Consider the following 26,854-nt stretch of genomic DNA (forward strand, 5'->3'; position numbering starts at 1 on the left):
TAGGCACTTAATAGATGCCTCTTGATTAATTGATAGATTGTCTAGGCCCAGCCCTTTGTAGAGATGGGCCTTCCCAAAGCAGCTGTTCATCTTCACTTCCCTCTGGAATTCCTGGCTGTGTTGTTTTTACCTTTAGCTGACTTATGCATTCCTTTTGGCAGCTGTAGGGATCACTGTTAGGCATGCTCCAGTGTCAGGGGCCTGATAGTAAGCAGTGATAGCCAGTCATTAAAGTGATATCTGTCAGGAATTTAGGTACCAATGACGTGCTATGGAGCGTCTTGGTTTCCTGTAAGGCTGGTCACCATATAGATGTGGGAAAGGGACTCTCGGGCTCCCTGTCCATGAGTTACAGTAGCTATTGGTAAACACTAAGAGAGCTCCTCACAGCTAAGTTAGGAAAAGAATTCATAACTTATTTCAGTGGGAAGGGGTAATAGAGTAGTGTAGTAGCAGACATGTAGGAGCTGAAGGGATTGCTTTTTTTTCATGGAATTTAGAGGCTGCTTTTGCCACTTTCCACTGCCTGTTGTTTACACTGGTAAAGGTGGTTCATTCTGCTGCCAGTGGAATGCTTTGTAAACTCTTATCCTTGATGTAAATAACCTAAGGTTTCTAAGCCAGAGCCACTAGACAGACGCTGGCTGCATTGGTTTCATGCTTCAGAAGTTTAAATAAATAACCCTACACTTTGAATCTGCAACGATGGGAAAAAATGATATTGTCTCTATTCCTCCTAGGGATGGGGAGGCTTTCTGAAGTGCCAGGCTTTCAAGCAGAAAGAAAGCATTACCACCAATGGAGCATGCCGTACTCTTGCTCACACGCCACCAGACAAACTACTACTGCTGAGGACAGATGGATGCCCACGCTAGAAATTTTCACAGCAGTTATTTTTCCTGCTCATGGCGGGACGTTCCCATAAAAAGCTGTTCAGAGAAAGGCTTTTCAGAGTGATGTTTTTTTCACACGGGTAACTGAAAGTTTTTGATACTTGGGTGAAAAAGTCAGAAGACTTTGTCGCTTCAAGAGGGAACAGAAAATGTAAGCTGCTGAGATGTCACAGAGCCTCGAGGAGGCCACAAGAAGGTTACCATCCTTAGAAAGACGAGAGATGGATGTTCTTTTAAAATTCTGCAGATTTCCTTTCATAAAAGCATATCAATCCCCATTAAAAGCACAACTTGATGGCTTTGGCTTCCTTCTTTGGCATCAGATCCACAAGCATTTGCCATCAACTGAACTTCAAAGAATCCACATATTTAAGGAAGAGTTTGCAACCCTGAAAACTCTCCAGCTAGGACGCTGTACCGCAGCTCTGTGTGTTGGGAAAGATTTATGGTTCTAATTAAGCCCTGCCTGCCTCTTCCTCAGAAAACTGGCTTAAGAATGGTCTGACCAGCAGGCTAAGGAGGTGGTTGTTTGGGTAGGATGAGTTCAGAAGGGCTGGGGAGGCCTGAAGCAGCCCCCATCTTACCCCACCACCACAGAGTCTATGATTCTCCCATTAGACAAGTTTTCTCAAGTGCGTTGCCTCACCAGGTAAGTCTCTAAAAAAAAACAAAACCAAAAAACCAAGCATCCTCTTGAGAGTGTTGATGACTCAGAAAACCACTGACTCCTTAGTACAAAATAATTAATTAGATCACTTTGCTCTGTGAAGAGACAGCACTAGGGATTGGGGTAGAGGGACTGCAGACTACGGAGAAGGGAAGGAGAGGGAAGCAGGACACGAGAAAAGAGAAGCTGATTGGTGGTAAAAGGTAAAGAATGAAGGAGCAAAAAGGGGGAGAAACTTTCCCAACTGGTTTAGGATTAGCCCTGAAGTTTCCCATTAGTGAAAAGGAATGTTGTAATTTTCCTTAACTTTTCACAAAAACATTAATTTTTAAAAAATATCTTACTCTTGTAGGTCAATTGTATGGATAGTTTAAGAGAGGGAAAAATGACTTATGGTGCACTGAATGACTAACAACTCTTACAGAGGATCCATTGAATTTTAAGCTCCTTGAAGGCAGGGACAGGTGTTACCTTTCTTTGCAGCTCTGGGACTTGGCACGTAGCAATCACTTAAACGCTTGTTGACTTGACTGGTAATATTTTTATTGTCTAAGGAATACTGGACCTGGAGTCAGGAGAATCCTGGGCTCAAAATCCAGCTTGGACGTTTACCGTCTGTGAGTCTCTGCAGAAGCAGATTTAACTCTTTGAGCCTTGGTTTCCTCTTCTGTAAAACAGAGATTATAACACTAGAAAAAGAAACTTCACAATGCAGTAAGAAAACCTTAAACCGCCACAGAAATGTAGTTGTTTTTGCAGCCCTTCAAAAGAGCAAATGGAAGCTTGTCTAAGTCTTTATTTTAATTTGGAAAGGGAATTTAGGATTAATCCTAGCACAGTGGGATACTTCACTGAGTGCGTTCATTTGGCTTTGTCTGACGGTGAACTCTGAGCCAGTTTGTATAAATGTAGAGATCAGAGTCCTAGTTCTTGTGCGCTTCCTACGCACCTACATATCACACAAACACTATGTATGCATATGGCCAGTAAAAATACATTCTCCCCTTAGGAAGCTGAAGGCCCTTGGGCTGAGCTTAAATTAGCCACCTCTATCTCCAGACTTGTGAAAGATATATAAAGTACAACCTTGTCTCTTCATGTACAAGACTCACCATTTGGTGTTACTTTTGTCTGATGCTGCTGTTGGAGCAATGGACTTCAGAAATATAACTCACACCGTCTGGGAGTGGGGATAGGGAAGGAAGAAAAGGATAGAATTTGGAACTCAAAACTTTTTAAAAAAAGAATGTTAAAAATTGTTTTTACATGTAATTTTGGGGAAAATAAAATATTACTTTAAAAAAGAAAAAAATAACTCCCAGCATCTTGGGGAGGAGGGAGGCAGGGAAGGAAGGATAGAATTTGGACAAAACTTTATTAAAAAGAATGTTAAAAAATTGTTTCTACATGTAATTTTGGAGAAAAATATTTTTTACAAAATAATTTTACAAAATAATTACTCTCATTTCTAGAGCATTTTGAGGTTTATAAAGTGCTTTCCCCACAAAAGCCTTGATCTCTGGGTCTAAATTTATAGATGAGGTAACTGAGGCTCATAGAAAGGTTAGATTTGCCCCTAGTTCATACACATAGGAGGAGTTCATGTCAGGACTTGAACCCAGGTCTTGTGAACCTAAATTCAATGTTCTTTTCCACTGTGAAATTTGTGGAAATTGTCATGGCTGATATTCATAGAGTGCTTTGAGGTTTATAAAGTTTTTTATGCTCTCATTTGACCCTCCCAGGACAGCTTTGAAGTTGGTTTTACAGATATGATTGCCCTCCCCCCCACCCCCAAATTTTGCAGATAAGGAAATAAACTGGAGATCAGAGAGGTTAAGGGACATTCCAGGGGGTCATTCAGCTTTTAAGTACCAGAGCTGGAGTTTGAACCAAGGCCTCTCCTACCTAGATCCAGCACTCTCCACTGCATCATATTGTCTTTTCATATCTGCAAAAATAGATAGGACATTGGGAATCATATAACGGGATTCAAAATCACATTTAAAAATGAAGGAATGTGTTCCCAACCAGTTAATGCAATTTAAATTTGACTTTAAAAAAAAAAGAAGAAATGAAAGCTTTGAGAACCCCAGAACTATCCCAGGTACTCATCTGACGGGAAAATATCAGATTAAAGCAATCCAGTATACAACAGATATTTGCATGTGTGTATATACACTATAGTACCATCAGAGAATTTCCTGATAATTAAGGGTGTGATTCTTCCTGAGTCTCTGAAATTCTCATTATTAGTAGATGGATAGATGTCACCGGAAATGCCACTTGCTCCATCCAGTGGTCCAGCTTATAACCCACTTGAGACTTCCCATGCTGTGTAATACTTGTTCATGTTCTTCCAGAAAACCACAGGTGACCCACCAGCTGAGCGTTCTCAGAGTCTTTGGATGTTTGGTGCAGGTAACAATGAAGTTCCAGGCTGTCCATCTGCTGGCATTTGCTTTTGGTACATGGTGTATCCACCTCCTTTGCTCAGTGGTTCTGTCTTAGGGAGTCAGAGGTGTAATAGAGGGAGTGCAAGCTCCAGTCAGGAGAGATATGACATTGATTAACTGTGGGACCCTGGGCAAGTTGCTTTGCCTCTCTAAGTCTTAGTTTTTTCATCTATAAAATGAAGATAATAATACTTCACAGGGTGATTGTTAGGCTCAAACGAGAACCTAGATGGAGATCACTATACACATGTTAACCATTATCCCATAGATTGGCAAGTCCTTGTGTTTGTTGCTTAGTTATTTCAGTTGTGTCTCAGTCTCTGGGACCCCATTTGGGGTTTTCTTGGCAGATATATTGGAGTGGTTTGCCATTTCTTTCTCCGGTTCATTTTATAGATGAGGTAAATGTGGTTAAGTGACTTGACCAGAGTCACCCAACTAGTAAGTGTCTGAGACCAGATTTGAACTCAAGAAGTTGAGTCTTCCCGATCCTCTATCTACTATGCCATCTTGAAGGGGAGGGCCCTTTGATTTTGTCTTTCTTTATCCTCTCTGCTTTTTACAATAAATGTTTGCTGAATTATGAGTGGATGGATGAATGGATACAACATGGTGGGGGAAATCATTCCAATCATTCCTAATAAATTTACCATTACATCGAATTAATTTAAATTATATCATGTACATAAAAACAATAGACGCTAAGAAGAGTCCCAGCAATCTCTGATCTAGTGGCTTCTATGCTGTGCTGAAAACTCACAATGAGTTTTCAAAGTAAACAATTCCTGGTATTGTTGATAAAACAGTGTGTGAGAGTTTACGTATTGATTTGGTAGTGTTGCTAGTCCCAAGGCAGGACTGAAGAGGTTGGGTCGCATTCTTTCGGTGACTTTTTAATGAGCAGTTTAGGGAGTATGGCTGGTGCGGTGATGGTAAGTGGGGACAAGTGGCCAAGATGAACCAGCTATTAATTTTTCCTGACTGCTTGGTTTACTAGCTCAGTGTTACTGGTACTGTCAACACAAATGTCAACCCCCCCCCCCCCCCCCAGAATGGAGACAACATGCAGCGTGTAAAGCAAACATCTGTTCTTAGTGGAGTCAACTTTGTTTTGCTATTTTTCTCAGTTGTTAAAGAAGATATGTTGATTACTTGCAATAGTAAACTAGTAGTATATTACTGTTAGCGTGAATGCCAGTCTTCTTCGTGGAACTTAACCTTACACCTTCATGGCCATCTTTTTGTTCTTTGGTTGGAAGAGAAATAATATGACAAATAAGGAAAAGGAACAAGAAAAATGACAAGAAATTGCGTATGGAGCCATAATGATCTAGAGGACTGATTGATCATGTGCATCTGAATACTGTGTGAAGAAGATGCAACTTTTACCTTGAACATTGAGCTAGAAAGGATGTAGAGAACATCTGACTCTACCTCTTCTTTTTACAGATGAGTAAATTGAGATCTTAGGCAGGGAAGTGATTTGCCCAGAATTTTGTGAAAATTATGAAAATGATCCTTTGGGCACTCTTCCTTTTGCTTAGATTGGATTCAATCTCGCAAAACGGGCTGGAAAACTGGGCAACCATCCAGATGACTTTTGCCTCAGTTAATTACAATTTCAGATGAAAATGACATTGGGAAGGCCTGAGTTAACTGTGTGATAACATCTCAAGTCTCTGCTTCATTTATTTTTGAAAGGGATTCTGCCTGAAGAGCACAAAGAGAAAGAGACATAAGCCGATATTTAAAGTAAATCGATTTTTTTTCAAGTTTGGCAAAAGGTTTGATTTAAATTTAGGGTAGAGGAAAGAACAGCCAGTTCCTGGCCAGGACATGAAATATGCTGAAAATATAAAGCAAAATGGTATGGCTGAAGGAAGGCTAAGAGACTGGGGCATGTGAATAACTTTTTGACAAAAGCTGAAAACACATTTCCTCCCACCCTTGCTTTAGGACACATCTGCATGCTCTGCTGTTTATCAGAGCTATAGCTCAACGTCTTTAAAAAAACAACAAAGTACAATTTCAAGTTTCTCAAAGTTGCCTGATGTTCTTCATGATGAGAAATACTCTTTATAAAATGGCAAAGGGCAAAAATTATTTAAGTATAGGACATACTCAGCTAAGGGAAAGAAAAAAGATGAGGACAGTGAGAACTTTCTTGAGTCCAAGGAAAAGAAAAATGTTCATCCATTCATTTGTTCAAGTACTTATTGAGCCCCTACTCTGTGCTAGGCATAGCTAGAAACAAAACAAATAGTACTAATTACTATGTGGATTGGATCAGACGGGCACTGAGGTCCCTTACAATTTTGAAATTCTGTGGAGACACCCATTAATTCCTGTTCTTGTGGATCTTACTAATAAAGGAGACAGAATCTATACAAATGATGGGGATACAGGTAGAATGTGAAAGTATAAGAGGGGCAGACAAGAAGTTCCATGTCTGTTACCACTGTTTCTTCCAATCAGAGTTAACGTGGATTATTTTTCTCTTTTTCTTATTGTGTCCAGGACAATCCAGATCCCTCCAGTCATCAGTGATTCATGCCATTTTGTAGAACCTCTAATGATGAGGAAAAACCATAACTAGAGCTGAGCAACTGGACTTTATCCCAGGTCACTGAAATTTAGAAGGGATACTAACAACCATGTATAGTCAGAAACAACTGAGCCTAATTCACATCTAAGATTTATTTTGTCTTTCTTCATCTTCCTTCCTCTTAGTATGGAAGAATAATTAATTCAAGTAGGAAGTTAACAGATACCAGTTCTCTATTCTTAGTGGATATACCCTATGAATCCTTCCCTGGCTTGGTCCTGCTTCCTGTTCTTCTCTCCCATCTGCCTCCCCAGCAATGACCTTATGGTCAATCAGTATCCTCCCCTCTATCTTTCATCCACATCTGAATAAAACAAGGGAATTTTAACATTTTTATTTTCTTTGGAAAAAATCAAAGATTAAATTTTAAAAACCCTATTTTCTTAGTGAAGCTTGCCTCAGAGGTAACTGTTCTTAGCTGTAACTTTGTGATCCTCAGAGGACTCTCCTGGAGCCATGGAATCAGTGAGAAGGGATCTTCATGTTGAAATCCAATGCAATAGGTCTCAGAATATCCTATGATGATGAACACTAAATTTATTTCAAACTCAAGTAAAGAAAACCAGAATTTTAAAATGTACAAAGAACAGGTAAAGTGATATGAATATAAAATTTAAAACTTTAAGAGGAAAAATGAGTGAAACAGAATTGGTAGAGTTGATCTTCAAGTGTTGCCATTACATAGGAGAAGTTGGGAACCAGTGAGCTGGGGATCATTTGGGGAATCTAACACAATGACACTTTTGAGCAATGCTGGTCCTGCATCCCTCTTTACTGTGGCTCTCCCTAACCTGTCACAGGTCAGAAGATTCCAAAAGGGTTTGCCCAGTAAGGATCATATTTTTGTTTCAATGCACTCTGGTTTGGGTTGGGAGCAAACCCAGTTTGTGAGTGGCTGGAGCAGGTGTTTTTCTTAACCTTTCTTAGGAGAAGTTCTGAGTCTGGAGGAAATGAGCTCTCTTTTATTCAAATTTCCTGAGATTAGAGGAAGGACATGTTGCCAAACAATGCCTCTTCACTTCAAAACCTCTCCCCATAAATTATGTGAGGCAATCTTATTAAAAGTCTGTAAAATTTCCTATTAAAAATGGTTGATTGCTGTCCAGCTCATCATAGCTTTGGTGCTTCCAGTGAAATACCACAGCTGTCGTGGAGAAATATACTTTGAGACAAAAAGGTTTTGTTTCCCTAGTAATAAATTATTTTAGTGATATCCCAAGATAGATAAAACTTTCACTTATGTTTGAGTGAAGGGAGATTCTCTTGATAACTTGCTCAAAATTCTATAAAAAGAATATAAGAATGTAGATTTAGATAACAAATTAAAATCAGACTTCCTTTAAGTTAAGCAAAGCAATTACTTCTCAAGCCAGTGAAGATTATCACCATGGATAATGAAATGACTTACAAGAAAACATGGAAACTATAGTCTTCAAGATGGCTTGCTTTCAGTAGAATCTGAAGTCGGTATTTTCATTGCAGCCTTGGAGACTTTGGAGAGAACTCCTGGTCTCTGATAATGTCTTATATTTGGTATTTAATGGTATATAGTATATATTAGTATTTGGATGGACTTGTGATGTGGGTATTCCCTCCACCAGCAGAGCGTGACCCCTCCATGCCTTCCCATCCTTGGCCATACTTTCCCATTGTTGTTTAATCTTTGTTCTAGAAGAGGACTGTGGCATCATAAAGGGGATGCCATGGCTTGAAAGTGAATTGGACTTAAGTGAGGGAGGGCTGTGCAAAGGTACCAGCCTTGCTTTCTGCTCTGGAGCCATCTGGGTCCAGGGACAAGATATAAATCAGGACGACTGGAGATGGCCCCAGATTCAGCGAGAGACCTTAGCTTTTTAAAGTTAAGGTTTTTCCCATCTCTCAGTTAGACTGAGGCAACACCCATTCAGTGATTAAGGCTAGGGAAGAAATGAGCCATAGAACAACTCCTTTTACCTGGTTAAAAAATCAGTCTGGGACAGGAAGATGTTCAGGGCTTCTGGTCAGAACAGAAACAATTGCTATTTCCATTTACTCTGAGTTAATCGGTGCCCAAACAATGCCCTTTAAGTGGTGTGTGAGGTGGGACCCATTTTTGGCTTATGAGAGAGCCAGAGTGATTTAGATTTAAGGCTTGTTCCTTAAGAAATAATTCTAGCTATAAACCCCAATATATCTTGCAAAGTTTCAGTGATTAAAATTTACATTCCTTTGTGCAGACCACGCACAGGTGAGGATATAATACCCCATTTCCCCCCAGAACCCTGTGGCAACAGCCCAGAGCTCTGAACCCAATGGCTTTCTTACTTTCCTACTTGTTATGCCAACACTGTACACAGTGTTTAGTAGTATTTATTGTTGTTGCTTAGTGGTTTCAGCCATATCTGATTCTCTATTGACCCTATTTAGGGTTTTCTTGGCAAAGATACCTTATTGGTTTATCATGTCCTTCTCCAGCTCTTTTCACTGATGAAGAAACTGAGGCAAGCAAGGTTAAGTGACTTGCCCAGGGTCACACAGCTAGTAAGTGTTTGAGGCAGTATTTGAACTCAGGAAGATGAGTCTTCCTGACTCCAGGCCTGGCACTCTGTCCACTATGGTGCCACCTCACTGTCCTACTAAGTGTTTAATAAGTGCTTTATCCATCCATCCATCCATCCATCCATCCATCCATCCATCCAGCCAGCCAGCCAGCCATCCATCCATCCATCCATCCATCCATCCATCCAGCCAGCCAGCCAGCCAGCCAGCTATTTCTGATTCACTGACGCAAGGATAAATAAATAGGAATGTGTGTGTTGCAAAATGGAGAAAGTTCTTGTTATTGATATGATAATTTGCAGAATCAAAGACTCTGAGTCAAGAAGAACTCCAGAGTCTGTATACAACTGAGAATTCCATCTATAACACCCCCAACACATTATTGTACTGCTTATACCTGGAGGCCACTAGTCAGAGGGAATCCATTACCCCCCTTCCATTTATTTATTTTATAGCATATTGGTTCTGCACTTATATTTTTTCTTCTGATCTAATAAAGGGGAATTATGCTCCACCTCCAAAACCTCGAATCAATAAGATATTTTATTTATTTGATAGGGAGATGGTTCAGTGGATAAAGCAGTAGGCCTGGAGTTAGAAAGAACTGATTTTAAATCCAGCTTCAGATACTAACTGTATGACCTTGGGCAAATCACTTAACCTCTGTTTGCTTCTGTTTCTTCATTTGTAAAGTGGGGATAATACTTCCTGGAGTTGTTGTAAGGATAAAATAAGTTAATATTTGTAAATTAAACTTTTTTAAAAAAATTAAAAATTAATAAAAAATAAATATTTGTAAAACACTTTGCAAACCTTAAAACACTATATAAACGTTAGCTATTATTTATTATTAGAGGCTAGCAAAGAGTCATGCCAGAAAGGAACTTCATGAAGACTTCACAAAGAGAGGAAAAGATGTCTAGAAACCGGGAGCTATTGAGTTACCCTTTGTCATGTATCCTCTCTAAGCTTGATTCCACTTTACCTCGGACTCTGTATGTACCTATAGAACAGCATGTCTAAGGATTTTATAAAGAATATTTTGTATTAACTATTTTTACTCAGTAAATTCCCCCTCTTGAATTAAGACTGGCTGGTAATCAATGTTGAGGGCGCATGTGAACAATGAAGAGAAACCCCAAAGCTGTCAGGGTAACCTGGAGAGAAATCAGACCTGCAGTTGTGAATGGGAATTGGTAGATAGCTTTAGAAGGTATGTTACAAAGGCACAACCTGTCTCTCACTTTATCCATGACCAGTTTTTTCCTATTTGATCACAGGGAAAGACCATGAAGATACAATTTTTTTCTTTGTAAGTAATTGTTAATGGCAGAAAACTCCTAGATTTCTGATGATTTCATGTAGTTCCATACAGAGAATGTCTCAGTGCTGAACCAGTGGCATAGTGGAGACCAGTGACCCAAACTTCTTCCTTTGTCCGTTACACATAGATGTTTACAAAAAAAGTGTCTTGTTAGACGAACCATACAGCAGAAGGCTCTGCCACCAATTTCAGGCAATAAATATAGTTATATTACTATGGTTTTCACAATGTTCTTTTGCAGTTTATAAAATCAGGGAGCAAGAGGTAAATCCCACAATGTCAGAGTTGGAAAGGTCCTCAGTGGGCATCGACTGCAATCCTGAATAACAGTCATCGTTAGAACATTGCCAACAAGTAGTCATCTAACATTTGCCTGAAGACCTCCAGTTAGGGGGAACACACTGCCTTGAGAGCCAGCCGTTCCATTTTGGGGTAGCTCTAACTCTACAAAGTTCTTCTTTACATGGAGCCCAAATTAACCTCTTTGCTACTTGCTGCCCTTTCCTTCAATTCTTCCCACGTCTAGTCCCTCTTCCATGTAATAGCTCTTCAAATATTTGAAGGTAGCTTATTATGTTCCCTCCTGACTCTTGGTGGTCAAGCAGACAGTCTACTAGCATTTATCAAGGGCCTTTTACATCAGGCGTTCTGCTAAACACTCTTCTCTAGGTTAAATGGAGAAGGACTCACTAGTTCCTTCCACTGAGTTTTCCTATTACATGAAGTCAAGGTGTTTTGTCATTCAGATTACCTACCTCTGGATGCTCTTTAATAAAAAGACAAATCCCAGGTCTGGCTGCCCTGAGAGTGAGCTAAGGATGCCTGCAGCAGTCTTTTCTTCTGCACCCATTGTGACCATATGGTCATGTATTGATTTATTGCTGTTATTTGGTTTTTGTGGCTCCACTCTGGATGTTTAGTTATTTTCAGTTATATCCAACTCTTCATGACCCTATTCTGGGATTTTCTTAGCAAAGGTACTGGAGTGGTTGCCATTTTCTTCTCCAGTTCATTTTACAGATGAAGAAACTATGGCAAACAGAGTTAAGTAGGGTCACAGAGCTAGTAAGTTTCTGAGGCTGGATTTGAACTCAGGAAGATGAGACTTTCTGATTCTAAGACCAGTGTTTTATCCATTATGCCACCTACATGCCCTTAATTTGTTTTGGGGGAATTAGAAATAGTATAGAGCTCAAGCCATATGTGCTTGCTTTAAGAAAGGTTTTGAAAACCTTTAAGTGCTGGACAAATGTGAAATATTATTATCAGTTTAAGGGTTGTTGCTAAGTGTGGAAAATATGACGATCACACACCAGAGCTTGTGCTGTTTTTCAGCCATTCTGCACAGAATTAAAGACCTGTCCTCAGTGTCTTTTGCTTCCCAGCAGATTGCAGTTGTTAAGAGACCATCAATCACTTAAACAAGGTCACAAGCAACAAAGGCCAATGAGGGTTCAAAGTTTACAGGTCTAGGCATTTATCAGGTAGAAATATGCTACATTTCAATAATTCATAAAAGATCCTTTTATGAAAAAGTGATCCATCTTCGTCTATTCCAGGCAAGACTCTGGTTACTCCACCGAGCACAATGAGCAATGGTGATGAATCAAGGAGCTCCTTTATGAGTTTGGATTTGCCCTGGACCACCATGACTTTCACATACGTTTCCAATTTCTCTAGGATGTGATTATTATGTGGATGTGTTTTCCTCCCACTCACCATCACTGGGCATCTGTCAAAGCTGCCTGTGCTTCTGATAGGCAGACCAGGAACAGCAAAGTGGAGCTTCCCCAGAAGTAATATCACCCAGGAACATGCAAACCATCATTTCCCACTTACATGTATGTAGGGGTGTGTGCATGTGTGTAGGTGTATAAGGATGTGTATGTGCATGGAATGTGAATTCAAAACTGGGTTCTGGGACTTTATTTTAAGCATTAAAAAATCCCCAAACTTTCCAAAGAGCTTTTACACCTGCAGAAATATTTAATTTCTCATTTCTAGAGGTGCTTTTTGCCCCTGTGAATCTCAAGAGAACACAACACAGACCATTAGACCAGTTGGACAAGATTATAGACTATTGATTGAGGGGAAAATTCATGAAGGACCTCTATGTCTATCTGATACATTGGTAGCTGCTCAATTCAATTAAAAAGAGAAAATCACTTCATTGAAAAAAAATCAATTGCCCAGTTACTCAAGACCTTATGGCTGAAATTAGCAACTGATAAACTGACTTTTCAATTGCATGTGTGTGTGTGTGTGTGTGTGTGTGTGTGTGTGTGTGTGTGTCCTCTAGAAACAGTTATGGAATGCCCTCAGGAGGCTGGGTTGTTGATACAAAGCAGATAGAGCTTCAGCGAGTTAGAGATTCATCCCAAAGACCCCCACAGAGCTTGCTAAATCAGGGACAGACAGAGAACTCAATTTATCTACCTTAAAAGGTTAAGCCATCATGCTGACCCTGCCCAAATGGGAACCTTTCGCTTCCAAAGTGCTACATGTTTTCAAGCTGCTGTTTAATCAAATTACTTATTATCTATCCTACCAGCCAAACCAATGCAGTTCCCTTCATTCTCACATCTGAAAAACAAAGCATCTGAAGCGTAGGGAAGTGGTTTTCCATTTTTAGTCACTTCTGAATGCTCCCCCCCATGTGTTTTTTCTTTTCCATTGCATTATAGACATAACTCAGAGAAACTTGCAGGAAATTTTCTTAATCTATCTTTTTAAAGTGAACACAATTGCACAAGAAAATACTGTCAAAAACTTTCCATGTGGGAGTGGATGTAGTTTGACAGTCAATCTAACTCACAAACCAACTATTTCCAGAACAAAAATCTTATTGGACTAAGGAGTGAATAGAACCTTCTGAAAATAATGATTTCCTGAGACAACCTATTAACTCTATTTCATTTAAAAACTTAAAAAAATGTTACAGTAAAAAATTTTGATCTGACCTGCGATTGCATCGGTTTATAGAGTTTCCAGTGAAGTAACTTCCTCTACCAAGGACGATCAATAACGGTTCTGCAGCTTATGGTCTGAGAGGACTGCCTGGGCCTCCGAGAGCTGTCCAGGGTCACAGAGCAAACGTCCCTGGGTCAGAGAGAGGACTTTCTGATTCCGAGGTGCGTTCTCTGTCTCTCATCGCTCCCTCCTCACCTCCGATTCTTAGAATTTCTGTTCCCTTCCAGGGCCACCTTATTTAATCCAGCTTTGGCCGGATCTCTGTCCCGAGCTGCCAAGAACTTCCCCTCAAAGTGACTTCGGAATTCATGTTGTGTATATACTTAGTTGTGTACATATTGTCTCCCCCCCATGCGTGTAGACAGTTTGAGGGCAGCTTACTGCTTCCCTTTTGCTTCTGTATCTGCAGGGCGCAGAGCAGTGTATCCCATTCAAGTCACATCTCTGACATGCTGGCTGGGTGATCTTGGGCAAGTCACTTAACCTTTAAGTGCCCTTAGGTAACTCTCCAAGACTAAATCCTAGAGAAGGGTCAAAGACCTGCATTGGACGAATGAGTTTCTTTAGGTCCAAGAGCATGAAACATCTGCCTGGTATACAGGGAGGACCAGCTTACTGCTTCAGCTGATTGAGTGCCTTGGTCTACGAAGTAGAACAAACAGATCTGGAGGAATGCTTTTTCGTTAGATTATGGTCAAGAGTAAGACCTTGTCATGCATGGTGAGTAGGTTCTCCAAGGCTATGGATAGGTCCAGCCAAACTGAAGAGGCTTCTGAAGAGACCTCAGAAATGTCTGTCATATGAAGACAGGCCTAGTGCAGGTTGGTCACCAGATGACTTTGGTCCCAGGAACTTAGAACAACCATTTCCCCATCTGGAAATCCCCATCTGGAAATTCCCTCCACTAATGCAGGCAGACAATTTGTCGGTAATTTAGAGAGTTACTTGGGGTGTAGTTAAGTGACTTGGCCAGAGTCATACACCATGCAGGACTAGGACTCAGGTCTTACTGATTCCAAGTCTCTTTCTTTGCCCACAATGCCACCTTGAGTCTCTTGTCTCCTTTAGTTTGCTTGGATACCTTGCAATGAAAATACTATAAAAGTAACAGGAAAATCTGGAAGTGGCAGTGGTTCAACTTTGAGGTTACTCTTTCCCCAAGATGCTCTGGTAAGAAGGCCTAAGTGGAGAGACAGGAGCCAGAAAGGAGACTCGTAAGGCCCATTGTTTGGTGGACAATCCCAGTAGATGTCTCTGGAGCCTCCCCACACATCTCTGCTGGGAGGAAGATCCTGGACTTTGTCTGGTTTCCCCCACACTGACCTAGAGCACATCAGTTCTTATGGCTCAGGGTAATCTGATCATCCCAGGATACAGATAGGGATGGTTGCCTATGTGTTCAGAATTGCACAGCTACGTGCCAGATGGGGATGTGCTAGAACCTAGAGCCGTGGGAGTGGTGTTTTCCTTGATTTTAGCATCCTATGTTCATAACTCTAGTCAATGCCAAGCACCTGTTTAGTCATTAGCAACTAGTTAATGAATTCACCTACCAGTTTTAGGAGTGAATTAAAATTCCTAGTTATGGAAGCGCTACATCATGTGCATCTTTGTTGCTAATTAGTTATTTCAGTTGTGCCTGACTCTTCATGACCTCTTTTGGGGTTTTCTTGGAGAAGATACTGGAACAGTTTGCCATTTATTTCTTCATCTCATTTTACAAATTGGGGTTAAGTGACTTGCCCAGGGTCATACAGACACAGTAAGTGTCTGAGGTTGGATTTGAACGCAGGTTTTCCTGACTCTAGGTCCATCACACTATCCACTACACCACCTAGCTGCCCTATCATGTGCATACCTATACATATACATGTATGCAGATATACACACATGCATATGCAAACATTATGTATATGCATACACCTATATATGCATTATATAATATATGGGTGATTATATTGCTTACAGAACATTCTTGTTCTATAACTTTGGGTAACTCAAATCTCTTTGGGCCTCAGTTTCCTCATGTAGAAAATGAAGGAATTGGACAAAATTATCTTTCTCTAAGGTCTCTTTACTCTCTAAATTCATACTTTCTATACATTCATTCCACAAACATTTATTCAGTGCCTATTACATTTAAAAAACAATCACAAGAGATTAATTTTTGAAGAATTTAACATGAAATGATCCAAAAAATCAATATAATTTATACAAATGCACATTCATCATAACATAGATGACAAAGGACGAAGTAAAAATCAGTTGCTGTGTATGGCTGGTCATGGTTGTATCTTACATGCTAAAAGTCCTTTATATAAAATAGTCATCTCCTATCAATAGAAGGCCACTCTCCATCCCACAAGGCAGCTTGCAGGAGCATCTGCACCTGGCTATTCCAACTCCTCTTTTAGGGTGGCTGGTGATGGTTTTGGTGATCACCACCTCCTTTGAATGCTTCTTCATGCATACTTTGTTGATGTCAGCCCTGACCCTTAGTAAAAAGAAAAACCAGCTTTTATATGGGGCTCTCAGGTTTGCAAAGTGTTTGACAAATATTTTTATCCTTACTACAAATCTGAGAACTAGCTGCTATTATTACCTCCAATTTACAGATGAGAAACTGAGACAGAGGTTACATGACTTGTCTAGAGTCATATAGCTAGCACCTATCTGAGGTCAAATTTGAACTCAGGTCTTCCTGATGCCAGGTCCAACTCTCTTTCTACTGTGTCCCCCTTCTTGTCTCCCTAGTACCACTTCATCCACCTACTCCTTTACTTTATATTCCTGCTTTTACTGCCTATTTGGGGCTGTGAGGCATTGATTCCATGTTTATTGGAACCAATCTGATACTGTCTGCTTTTTAATAATTTCCTTCCTTTTTTCATCTGTGTGCATGATAAAGCAGAATCCCCTTTTTTTCATTCATTTTTGTCTCCATTCTCAATCTCTCCAAATGCTCCAAAATATTCTTTCATTTGTTCTTCAGATGTACGTACACTCAGACCTTTTCCAAAGAGTTTTGGGGAGGGCTAATGGCTTATCATTTTCAATATAGAATCCTAGGGATTAGGAGACACAGATAGGGGTATGCTGGTAAACAGTTAACAACTGACTTGTGGTGGGGAGGGGTTGTACACAGGGCATACTTTGAAGTTTAATTGGTATGATCAATATCTTCTCCATCATTTTATCAAGTCTAGGCAATCAACCAAACAATAATTCAAGCTCTGAGTTGTAGCATTCATCATTTGCACTGCAAATTTAACAATCAGCTTACCTTACCCCTGGATGGAGATACAATCAGGATACAGTACCTGCCCTCAAGAATTTTAAAGCCTCTTAGGGAGGATAAATCTTTCAGGTTTTTCTGAAGTGTGCCCACTCATCATTTCTTATGGAACAATGGGATTCAATCACCTTTATATACCATAACTTGTTCAGCCATTCTCCAATTGATGGACATCCCCTCAATTTCCAGGTCTTGGTCACCACACAAAGAACTACTATTAATATTTTTGTACATGCCAGCCCTTTTTGTATCTGTATGATCTCTTTGGGATATAGACCTAGAAGTGGTACTATTGGGTCAAAGACTATGCACAGTTTTATAGCCCTTTGGGAATAATTCCAAATTCCTCTCCAGAATCGTTGGATCAGTTCACAACTCCACCAACAATGCATCAATGTTCCAATTTTCCCACATCTTCTCCAACATTTATCATTTTCCTGTTTTGTCATGTTAGCCAATCTGATGGGTGCGATGTTACCTCCTTCATTCTTATTCATATTCTGCTTATTCACAATATTCAATAATGTCTCCTTATTCATATTCTTCTGGAGGAGGCAGTGAAGCTGCAATGGATGAATCCACTACAGATTTGTTACTTAGTCCACACTGGGTCCTCACTGCAGTACTGCATGTTTTCTACTCCTCCCTAATTGATTCTCTATCCCACTATCCACAGTGACTACTCCATACCTTCTCATCTTTCCTCTAGCTTCCCAATGCATTATCTCTTTCTACCTTTTCAGCTAAAAGCATCTTTTTATACTTCACTGAAAAAAATCTCAGCCATTAGCAGAGGGCTCCTTCTCCCTTTTTCTTGTATAAACATATGCATATGTATATATGTATGGACATACATGTATATATGTGTATGCATATGTATATACACAACATGTCTAGTCCCAGTGACTCTCCTGAGTTATCGTCCCACTGCACCTATTATCTTTTGACCATCTTGAACTGGATGTCCTGTGGTTATCTCATATCTTGGCATATCTAAACCAGAACTCACCAAACTCTCCTTTCTACCCAATTCCCCTTTAAGTGTTGAGAACACCTCCATTGTCCTGCACCAAGACGTGGGGTCTTCTCCGGTAATCCTGATCTTTATCTGGCCACTGGACTCAGATGACTCCAGAGGAGAAAGTGAGGCTGGTGACTTTGCAACAGTCCTCTCTCACTTAACACCAATTCACTTACAAGTCATAGCATCCTCTTCTGGATGTCATGGTCCTCTTTGAGATAAAAGGACAAAAAACACAACAATAAGTTTCACAATTTTGGTGTCATCCTTAGTAGCTCACTCTCACCCATCCCACATCATCAATGCATTGCCAGATTTTCTCATTTCAGCCTTCACAATATCACTCATACGTAGCTTCTTCTCTCCACCCACACAGCCATCACCCTAGTTCAGGCCCTCAGCATTTCTCTCCAACATCTGCAACAAATATCTAATTAGTATCTCTGCCTCAAGTCTTTCCCCACTCTAATTCATTTTCTACTTAGACTCCAGTGATTTTTTTAAAAAACAATATTTAATTTTCCACAATTACATATAAAAATAATTTTTAAAGATTTTTTTTTTAAAGTTTTGAGTTCCAAATTCTGTCCCTCTCTCCCTCCTCACCCTCTTTCTAAGACGGTAAGCGATCTTACATAGGTTATACATGGGCAAACGTGAAACATTTCCATTTTGGTTATTTTACTTTTTATTTTATTTTTAATTTATGAAAGAAAATAAACATTTCCATAGCATGGCAGAATAATAAAAGATGATTGCACATGAAGCTGCAAATCCATTATGTATAACTTGCTATTCTTTTAAATATATAATAAATTTAGCATGTAAATTTCCTTTTTTTCTTCCCTCTTCCCCTCACTCTCCCCACTTTAGAGAGGGCTACCATTAAACACAAATATGTATATATTTCTGAAATCAGTAAGTGCTTTTCTTAAAGTATAGACCTACCTATGTCACCTCTTCTCAGTAAACTCTGGGAGCTCCCAATTATGTCTGGGATCAAATATAAAATTCTCTGTTTGGTTTTTCATGTCCTTTATAACCCAGCCCCCTCTTCTCTTTCCAGCCTTCTTATACCTTACTCTTTATGAACTCTACGATAGAGCTCCATTGGGCTACATGCTGTTTCTCACATACAGTACTTCATCTCCAACCTGCAAGCCTTTGTATGGGCTGTTCCTCAAGCTTAGAATGAGGCACACCATCCCTTCTCACATTTTCTTCTTTGGCGTCCTTTAAAAATGCAGTTTAAGTCTCACCTTTGACAAAAGTCCTTTCCTAAGCCCCACAGTTGCCTTCCCTTCCAGTATTGTCTTTCACTTGCACCTTATAGAACTTATATTATGCTTAATATTTTGCATGTTGTCTCACCCATTAAAATACAAACTGCTTGAGGAAGGAGCTGTTTCTGCTCTTTTTCGAATCCCTAAGACTTAGGTCCCTCCCACCCCCACTGACCTTTTGCAAGTCCTTTGGTCTGATTAAACAAAACATACTAAAGATTTAATAACAAGAGCATGGGTGTGACCAATGTTGACCATGAGTCAACAAAAGAGCAAGACAAAATGCCATAGCATGAAGGGATAGACCATGGGGCTCAGGCCAGAGGTGCCAATGGCATTCAGAGAAAGAAAAGAGAAGTGACTTCAGGAAGTTTCACTGAGAAAATATAAAACTTACCTGGCATATCCTATGAGGCAACAAGGTAGCCCAGTGACTAGAGTACTGAACCTAAAATCAGAAAGATTTGAATTCAAATCTAGCCTCCAATACTTACAATCTGTCATTCTGGTCAAGTCATTTAACTTTCATCTGCCTCAGTTTCCTCACCTTTAAATGGCGATAATAAGAGGAGCTGCCTCCCAGAGTTATTATGAGGATAAAATGAAATAATATTTGAAAATTATGTTATAAACTTTAATGTGTTATACGAATACTACCCGTTTTTGTTATTATTGCTGTTCTGATTTCTGCCCTGTGCTGTTTGAGGCTAACAACCAAAATAAAAGGAGAGGGAAGAAGAAATGTGGATTGGTCGTCCCAAACTTCCCTTACTCCAGTTCCTGCTATGTTCCTTGGACCAAGACTGGGTCCTGCAGGGACTTTCCCATGAGAGAAAAGGCCATAGAAGACCCCAGGTTCTCCAGCATGAAGTAGAAGAAATTTGTAAAACTGCATTGTGTAACTGACAAATGGATTTCCCTTTAGTGATCAAGAATAAATCAGATCAAGGAAAGTTGAATTTATTGTCCACGTCCGCACCTTGTGGGAGATTAAGCCTGGAAAGATGAGATTATGGAGGGTCTGGAATTCCAGGTTACGATGCTTACACCCAATTTCATAGGCAGGAAGGAGCTCTGTCCACCATGCTGTCAGGTTTACTTCTGAATGGCTCAAACGCAGCTATTGCTCTCATCCCCAGTTTCATACCTGCCATTATCCCAGTGCAGACCTTCCTGCTGGTGGTAGTGTCTATGGGCAGCCCCAAATCCTGCACACTTCGTTATCCTAAACTGGGTTGTTGGCAAGATTCAGATTTGAGAAATGATCCTGGTTAGCTTGACCTCCCAAAGAAAATGAGAAAATGAGGACTGCAAAAAAAAATGGAAACCTGCCCCCAACAAGAAAAAAGTCCTTATAATTGTGCTTATTCACTGACTTATGTAGAGAAGCATTGTGGATTCACTATTATCTTTCTTTAAGTTTTAGTCACAGCTCCAAACATCCCTCTCCACCATCCTCCCCACCCCATCAATTCAAGGCAGAGTGTGTGCTGATGTCAAGGGGGAGCTGTGTACAGGGGCAATGTATGGATCTCTGTTTCTTTGTTCTCTCAGATCCTCAGCCAGTTTGCCTACTTTTAGGAAGTTGTCCTTCCCTTCTGGGGAACAAGCATTTTCGAAAAGTTCTCGTCAATGGTACAGAATTTCACAGCTTCACACTTATGGGACCATCAGAAGAGGAGAAAACAGTTGCCAACTTGTCTTTCCTCCATAGGACAGATCCCTTGAGGTTTATTGCCAAGTTATGAAATCCACGATCACTTATTGAAAGGTTTAGTGGATGTCTGTAACTCCTTTAAAAAATCTCTTCCTCTTCTTTTGTCTCTTGAAAAATAAGATTCATGGTGTCTTTGAAAGATGTTGTTTTTCTTCATTTCACCTTCATTAATCTTATTTGGTTTCTGCAAGAGGTTTTTCCATGACTGCCAGTGATGGGTAATGTTTTCTTTGCCAAAGTTCATGATTCTCCTATTGAAATCGCTAATTTCCAGTGTCTCGCTCCAGTGCTTTAGTGCTTCCCAGGCCTTTCAGGAATGAGTTCAATTAACAGCATGGAATAAATCCTGAAACCTGATTCATCTTTCATATGATCTGATTAAAGTAATTGTACTCAAAAGTTTTGTAAAAGCCTGTAAAAATAACCGACAAAGAAACTCACCAAACCTAGGATGCTAGTCTTAGCTTGGCAAGGATTTCCTCTTTTAAACCCATACATAGTTGGTTTATTAGCTTCTGGGCACTAAGAGCAGGCCAAATAATTTCTATACTGGGACTTATGGAGGTTCTTTCTTCCCAGAGTTAGGTCTTGATTTAAACAAAACAAAATAAAACAGAACACACACAACTCACCGTAGTCCTTAATGTGCACATTCCAACCCCCCTCCCCCAATCCTATCAGGAGACTGGCAGTTTTAAAATTAATTCTTTGAGCTTGAACAATTCAAAAGCATCTTCGAATTAAAACAGGGTAATTTGGCCCAAGGGTTATTGCCCATCCTTGTCTCTTCTAATTACTTTTGTGTATTTTGAACAAACAAAAACAAAGCAGAAAATGGCTGAGCTAATGAACTTTGGGGGCAGCTGTTCTGCAGCAGTCCCCCTGTCCAAGATGAGAAAACAGCTTTGACTTCCAAACATATCCCACCTGATCTTTCTCAGCAGGGCCGCAGGATGGCAACTAGCATTCTGGGCATAGGGCAATCATGAGCAAAGTGGTAGAGTCTTCCATTCCATGAGCCAAGGCTACCCAACCTACTGGAGACTGCCAAAGCATAAAGGAGCAAACCAGCAGAAGTGGTGGCCCAGGAGCATCCTGAGATAACATGAGACATAACTTCCAAGTTCATGCTTTTGTGGTAGGTGACACCCATCTTCTCTTCCAGTTATTCCCATTGTCCAATTTTAAACTGTAGCAATGGGGAACATCAACCAGCTGACGTTCCTGATTCCTGCTTCTTGCCAATGTCATGTCCAGTATGTAGAGCAACATTTGTACATAGACATAGTTTTCTGTGTAGATACCATGTGGTACAGTGGGATAAGTATTCGATTTGGATTCGAAGGACCAAGGTTCAATTCTACCTTTCTGCTATCATCATATGATCTTGGATAGGGCACCTAACTTCTTTAGGCTTCAGTTTCCTCATCTGTAAAATGAGAGTCTAAGGTCCTTTCTAGCTCTAAATGTCTCATCCAAGGATGGATCACTTGAGCCTTCCAAAAGACAAAAATGTTTGACGTAAACACAATAGGTACAATGGACAAAGAAAACCCATTAGGGGGCATTTGCAAGACATTGAAGCTTAGAAGACTTGGACTTGATGTGGAATCAAAGGCCTGGGGCTGATGCTGGATTCTTAAAGAATATGCTCAATCCCTGGTAGATGAACCAAACTGGAAAAAAAAATTTGAATTCAGTCCAGCGATGGATTGTAGTCTGTCTACTCAGTACATGGAGGTGTGTGTGTGTGTGTGTGTGTGTGTGTGTGTGTGTGTGTGTGTGTGTGTGAAATGCTGAGTTGTGATATCATAGCGTCATAGATTTATAGCTGCAAGGGAATTCAGAGGTCATCTGGTCCAACAGCTTCCTTTTACAGATGAGGAAACTAAGTTTCTAAGGTCCCACAAGTTTCAAGTGTCAGAATCAGGTCCTAAACCCAGGCTCTCTGACTACAGAGCCCTTTCCATAGGGCCATTTTGCTTCCTACCTGGTCATGCTGCGGCTTCATTAAAACCTTCCAATGGATCCTTATTTTCTATCGATTAAATGTGAACTCCTTGGGTTGTTTGAAATCCTTTTCTTGAAAGGGACAATGCAGATGTTGCCTGCTCCATCAAGCCTTCTTTTGACATTTCCCTTCCTCTTCCATTGGATAAAAGACTTTTTTCCTTCTTTAGATACTCATCCATCTTGCTTGGACTTTTCTTTTGCACTTAATCTCATTCACCCCTGTTTAATGGTATTTTTTGGGGGTTCTCCCTCCCCATTCATTTGTAAATTCCTTGAAACAAGATATATGGCAAATGAATGAATGAATAAAGCATGGATTAAGCACTTACTATTTGCTAAGCACTGGGAATACAAATAGAAAAGTAACACAGCCCTTGCTCTCAGGGAGCTCCCATTCTGATAGGAAAGATGATACATATAGAGATTTTAGCTGCAAATCAGATTTAAAAATCCCATGATCCTTAGGGTGAAGCAGCAAAGCAGATACTAATGCCACTTCTTTAATGTCATCATTTAATCATATATACATCTTTATACCCCACGATATGAGCACACTAAGTGTTTAACAGAATGTTTGTTGAGTGAATGAGTGGCGTTCTGTATTTTAGCCCACTCATTGTGACTTGACAGTGTTCTTTCATACGGCTCTCGTTCATGAACTTTACCCCACGCTAAGCTGCTCATCCTCCCTCCCTTCCTATCTCTGCCTTTGCGCTCCTGCTTCCCCATACCTGAAATGCTCTCCTTCTCTCTGTATTAACATTTTCTGCCCATGCTCCAAAACCCAACTTCAATGTCATGTCCTCCATGAAGCCTCCATGATTCTGACTCCATGGTTCCCTTTGTTTAGTTATTGTCAGATGGGTCCAATTCTTCAAGACACCTTTTAGGGTTTTCTTGGCAAAGATCTTGAAGTGGTTTGCCATTTCCTTCTCCAGTTCATTTTACAGATGAGGAAATTGAGGCCAACAGGGTTAAGTGACTTGTCCAGGGCCAACAGCTAGAAAGTATCTGAGGTGGGATGTGAACTCAGTTCTTCCTGACTTCAGGCCAGGAACTCCATCCACTGCACCACCTAGTTCACTAGTCAATGATTTCTACCCCTCCTGTTCCCGTATTTCTCCTATACTTTGCATTCTATCTAATGACCTTTTTAAAAAATGAGGGATGGGGGTAACCTAGGTCCTGTGATTTTGCCATTGTAGGGAATTCTTGGTGAGAAAACTTCCTCTATCAATACAAATCTACAAATGTTCTGCAATTTAGAGTCTTAAAAAATTGATTTGGGAAACTGAGAGGTTAATTATTGACTCTTTTCTCTCAAAGATGCAGTTGAGAGCATTGCATCTTTGAGGACACTATCTATTATGAGCTACACTTTTATTTTTCAGTTCAGTGATGGTCTGGGAGGAGCAATGCTCCTTGATCCCCTTTAACGCTGCTGGATCTTCCTTTTCCTGCTATTACTTAGCAACTTCTCCTTTAAGGTCTTTGCCATCTGAATTATCGCCCAGTCCAGATCCTAGAGGTCATTATGGATCCCTAGGTCATTCTCCCTCCTTTCTCAAGTCCCTATCTCTATTTTAATTCCTTCTCTCATTCTAGGGTATTTCAACATACAGAATGATGCTTCCTCAAACACCTTAACATTCTTGTTCTTGTATGTACTTAGCTCCCATGAGCTGCTCCTTAAGTGTATCTCAGCTGTACACTAGCATGCCCTCAATCCTGCTAGCACACACAAAAGTTCTACTTCTGTGTTTGAAAGAATGAAATTAATTTGCTTGACTATAACCTTTTATCATTTTCTTTCCCTCTACCTTATGACCTTTAACCCTTTTCTTGATCAATAGTGAGTCAATGGGCATTTCCTAAGAACTTATAGGTATCAGGCACTGTGCAAAAACACAGCCTTCCAATTGGAGAGACAATATGCAAAAAAAATTATGCAAATGAGACCTGGACATGTAAATGAAAAGTGATCTCAGAGGGAACTTTCTAAGGTTACCTTCCATCTATTCTACATATATCTAGCTATGTCTGTCTTTGCATATCTTTATCTCTGTCTCTTCATGCTATTTCCCTCTTTAGAATATAAGCCTTTGGAGGATAGGACCTGTCTTTGCTTTTTCTTTGTATCTCAGTATTTGGTAGAGTCTCTGACACCTAGTGTGTTAAAATGCTTGTTGATGGATTGATTTCAGGGATTCATTATTATATTAGTGGTGATACTATCTCTACATTAATGACAGTCTAGTAGATGGTCATCATGAACTGCCAAGGCAGAAAAACATTCATCACCCGGAATTAGAGTGGTTAGTTAGCTACCAAAATCATGTTTCTATCCCATTCTAATCTCCCATCAGAATTCCAGTCTCAAGTCACCTCAAGTCACTGTTGAGACCTCAAACAACCTGCTCTAGAATGAACTCATGTATTCTCCTGCTAGATCTGCCAACCTTCCAATTTCCTCCTTTCTGTTTAGGGCACTTTTATCTTCTGCATCACTAGAATTCATAACCTTAGTGTCTTCTCTAACTTTTTATCCTCCCTCATCCCCACCATGTCCAGTGTATTCACTCTCCACTACATCTCTCACCCCCTTCCCTCCATTCACATGCCTTCCACCTTAGCTCAGACCCTCGGCATTTCTTATGTGGACTCGATTGCAATAAACTTTCATTGGTCTCCTTTCTTTCCTCATCTCTTTCCTTCCTCCATCTGGCTGCTCAAATAATTTTGCAACCAAGCAGTACTGCTCAGTATTCCCTGAACTTAATAAGGTGGAGAAAGGAAAGAAGCGTGCTGTGCATACAGCCAATCAATCAATCAGCCAATAAACACATATTGAACACCAATATTTGCCGGGCACTTTGCCAAGTTCTAGGGATGTCCCTGCCCTCAAAAAATGTAGGATGGAGACCATGTACATAGATAAGTATATACGAAGTGTTCATATCTCCACTGAACAGGAAATAGCAAAGACCCAGGCTAAAGAAAGGAAATATGAACTTGAGTCAGAAATTTATGTTTGAGTTCCTGCTCCAACGCTTAGCTGTGGGACTACAGATCAGCCACTTTCTTTCTTTGTGTTTTACTATCCTAATTTGCCACATGAATGGGCAGCTAGGAGGTGCAGTGGATAGGGTGCTGGACCTGGAATCATGAGGACCTAAGTTCAAATCTGCCCTCAGGTAATTACTAGCTTATGACCTTGGACAAGTCTCAAGGTCTATTTGCCTATATGCCTCAGTTTCCTCATCTGTAAAATGAGCTTAAGAAGGAAATTGCAAACTGTATTTCTGCCGAGAAAATTCTAGATGGAGTCATGAAGTCAGGTATGACTGAAATCTCAAATGAAGACATAATGATACTCAGACAATCTGCCTCCCAGGGCTGTTGTGAGGAATACACTTTGTAAAATAGATGAATGTGAACTGGTGCTATGAGCATTTATTCTGATAAAACCTGTATTTGAAGGCTATTCATCAGCAAATTTCCTGGAAGCTACTGTTTCATAAAAGAACTGTCCAAAAAGACATATTTGGTTAAAAGGTCTATGAATGCCTTCTGTTTATTAAGCAGATAATTTCTATCTTCTGGTCTTGGTTTCTTTCATTTTGATCTTGTTTATGAGAATTTAAGGTGCTTGGCTGTCCAGAATACCCTTCTGGATTTTGTTATTTTCGGATGAGTTATGAAATGATAATGCTTCCAAATAGTTTCACTTTTTGGTATTGTTAGGTGAATCTGGGCTTCTCATAGGTGATAAACCTGAAGACTGACCGTTTCCAGTTGTTCTGGGCAAGTGCTCCATTACCATGTGATAGAAACAGAAACACTTTCAGAAATAAGTCAACTCTGTCAAACTCCCTTAGACATACATTAATAAGAGTTTGCTTTGTGGAACTTAAAAATGTTCTGAGGAGTTAACATTATAGAATTATAGAAAGGACCTTAGTGATCATCTGGTCCTTTCATTTTACAGATGTGGAAACTGAAATGAAGAGGAGCAAAAGTATGTATTCAAAATCACACTATTAATTAGTGGTAGGAACCAGGATTAAAACTC

General features: G+C 40.0%; 1 long non-coding RNA gene across 1 annotated transcript; it reads right to left on the reverse strand.

Moving 5' to 3' along the window:
• Window positions 1-2,142: 2,142 nt before the first annotated feature.
• On the reverse strand, window positions 2,143-8,118 carry LOC140510505 (uncharacterized). The gene is made up of 4 exons (XR_011969255.1): window positions 8,030-8,118; window positions 3,469-3,511; window positions 2,673-2,740; window positions 2,143-2,227 (listed from the first exon to the last, which is right to left on the reverse strand). It is a non-coding gene; the product is annotated as an uncharacterized lncRNA (long non-coding RNA).
• Between the last annotated feature and the right edge of the window lie 18,736 nt (window positions 8,119-26,854).

Source organism: Notamacropus eugenii, chromosome 6 (assembly GCF_028372415.1).
Source record: "Notamacropus eugenii isolate mMacEug1 chromosome 6, mMacEug1.pri_v2, whole genome shotgun sequence".
In the NCBI taxonomy this organism is placed as follows: Eukaryota; Metazoa; Chordata; class Mammalia; order Diprotodontia; family Macropodidae; genus Notamacropus; species Notamacropus eugenii.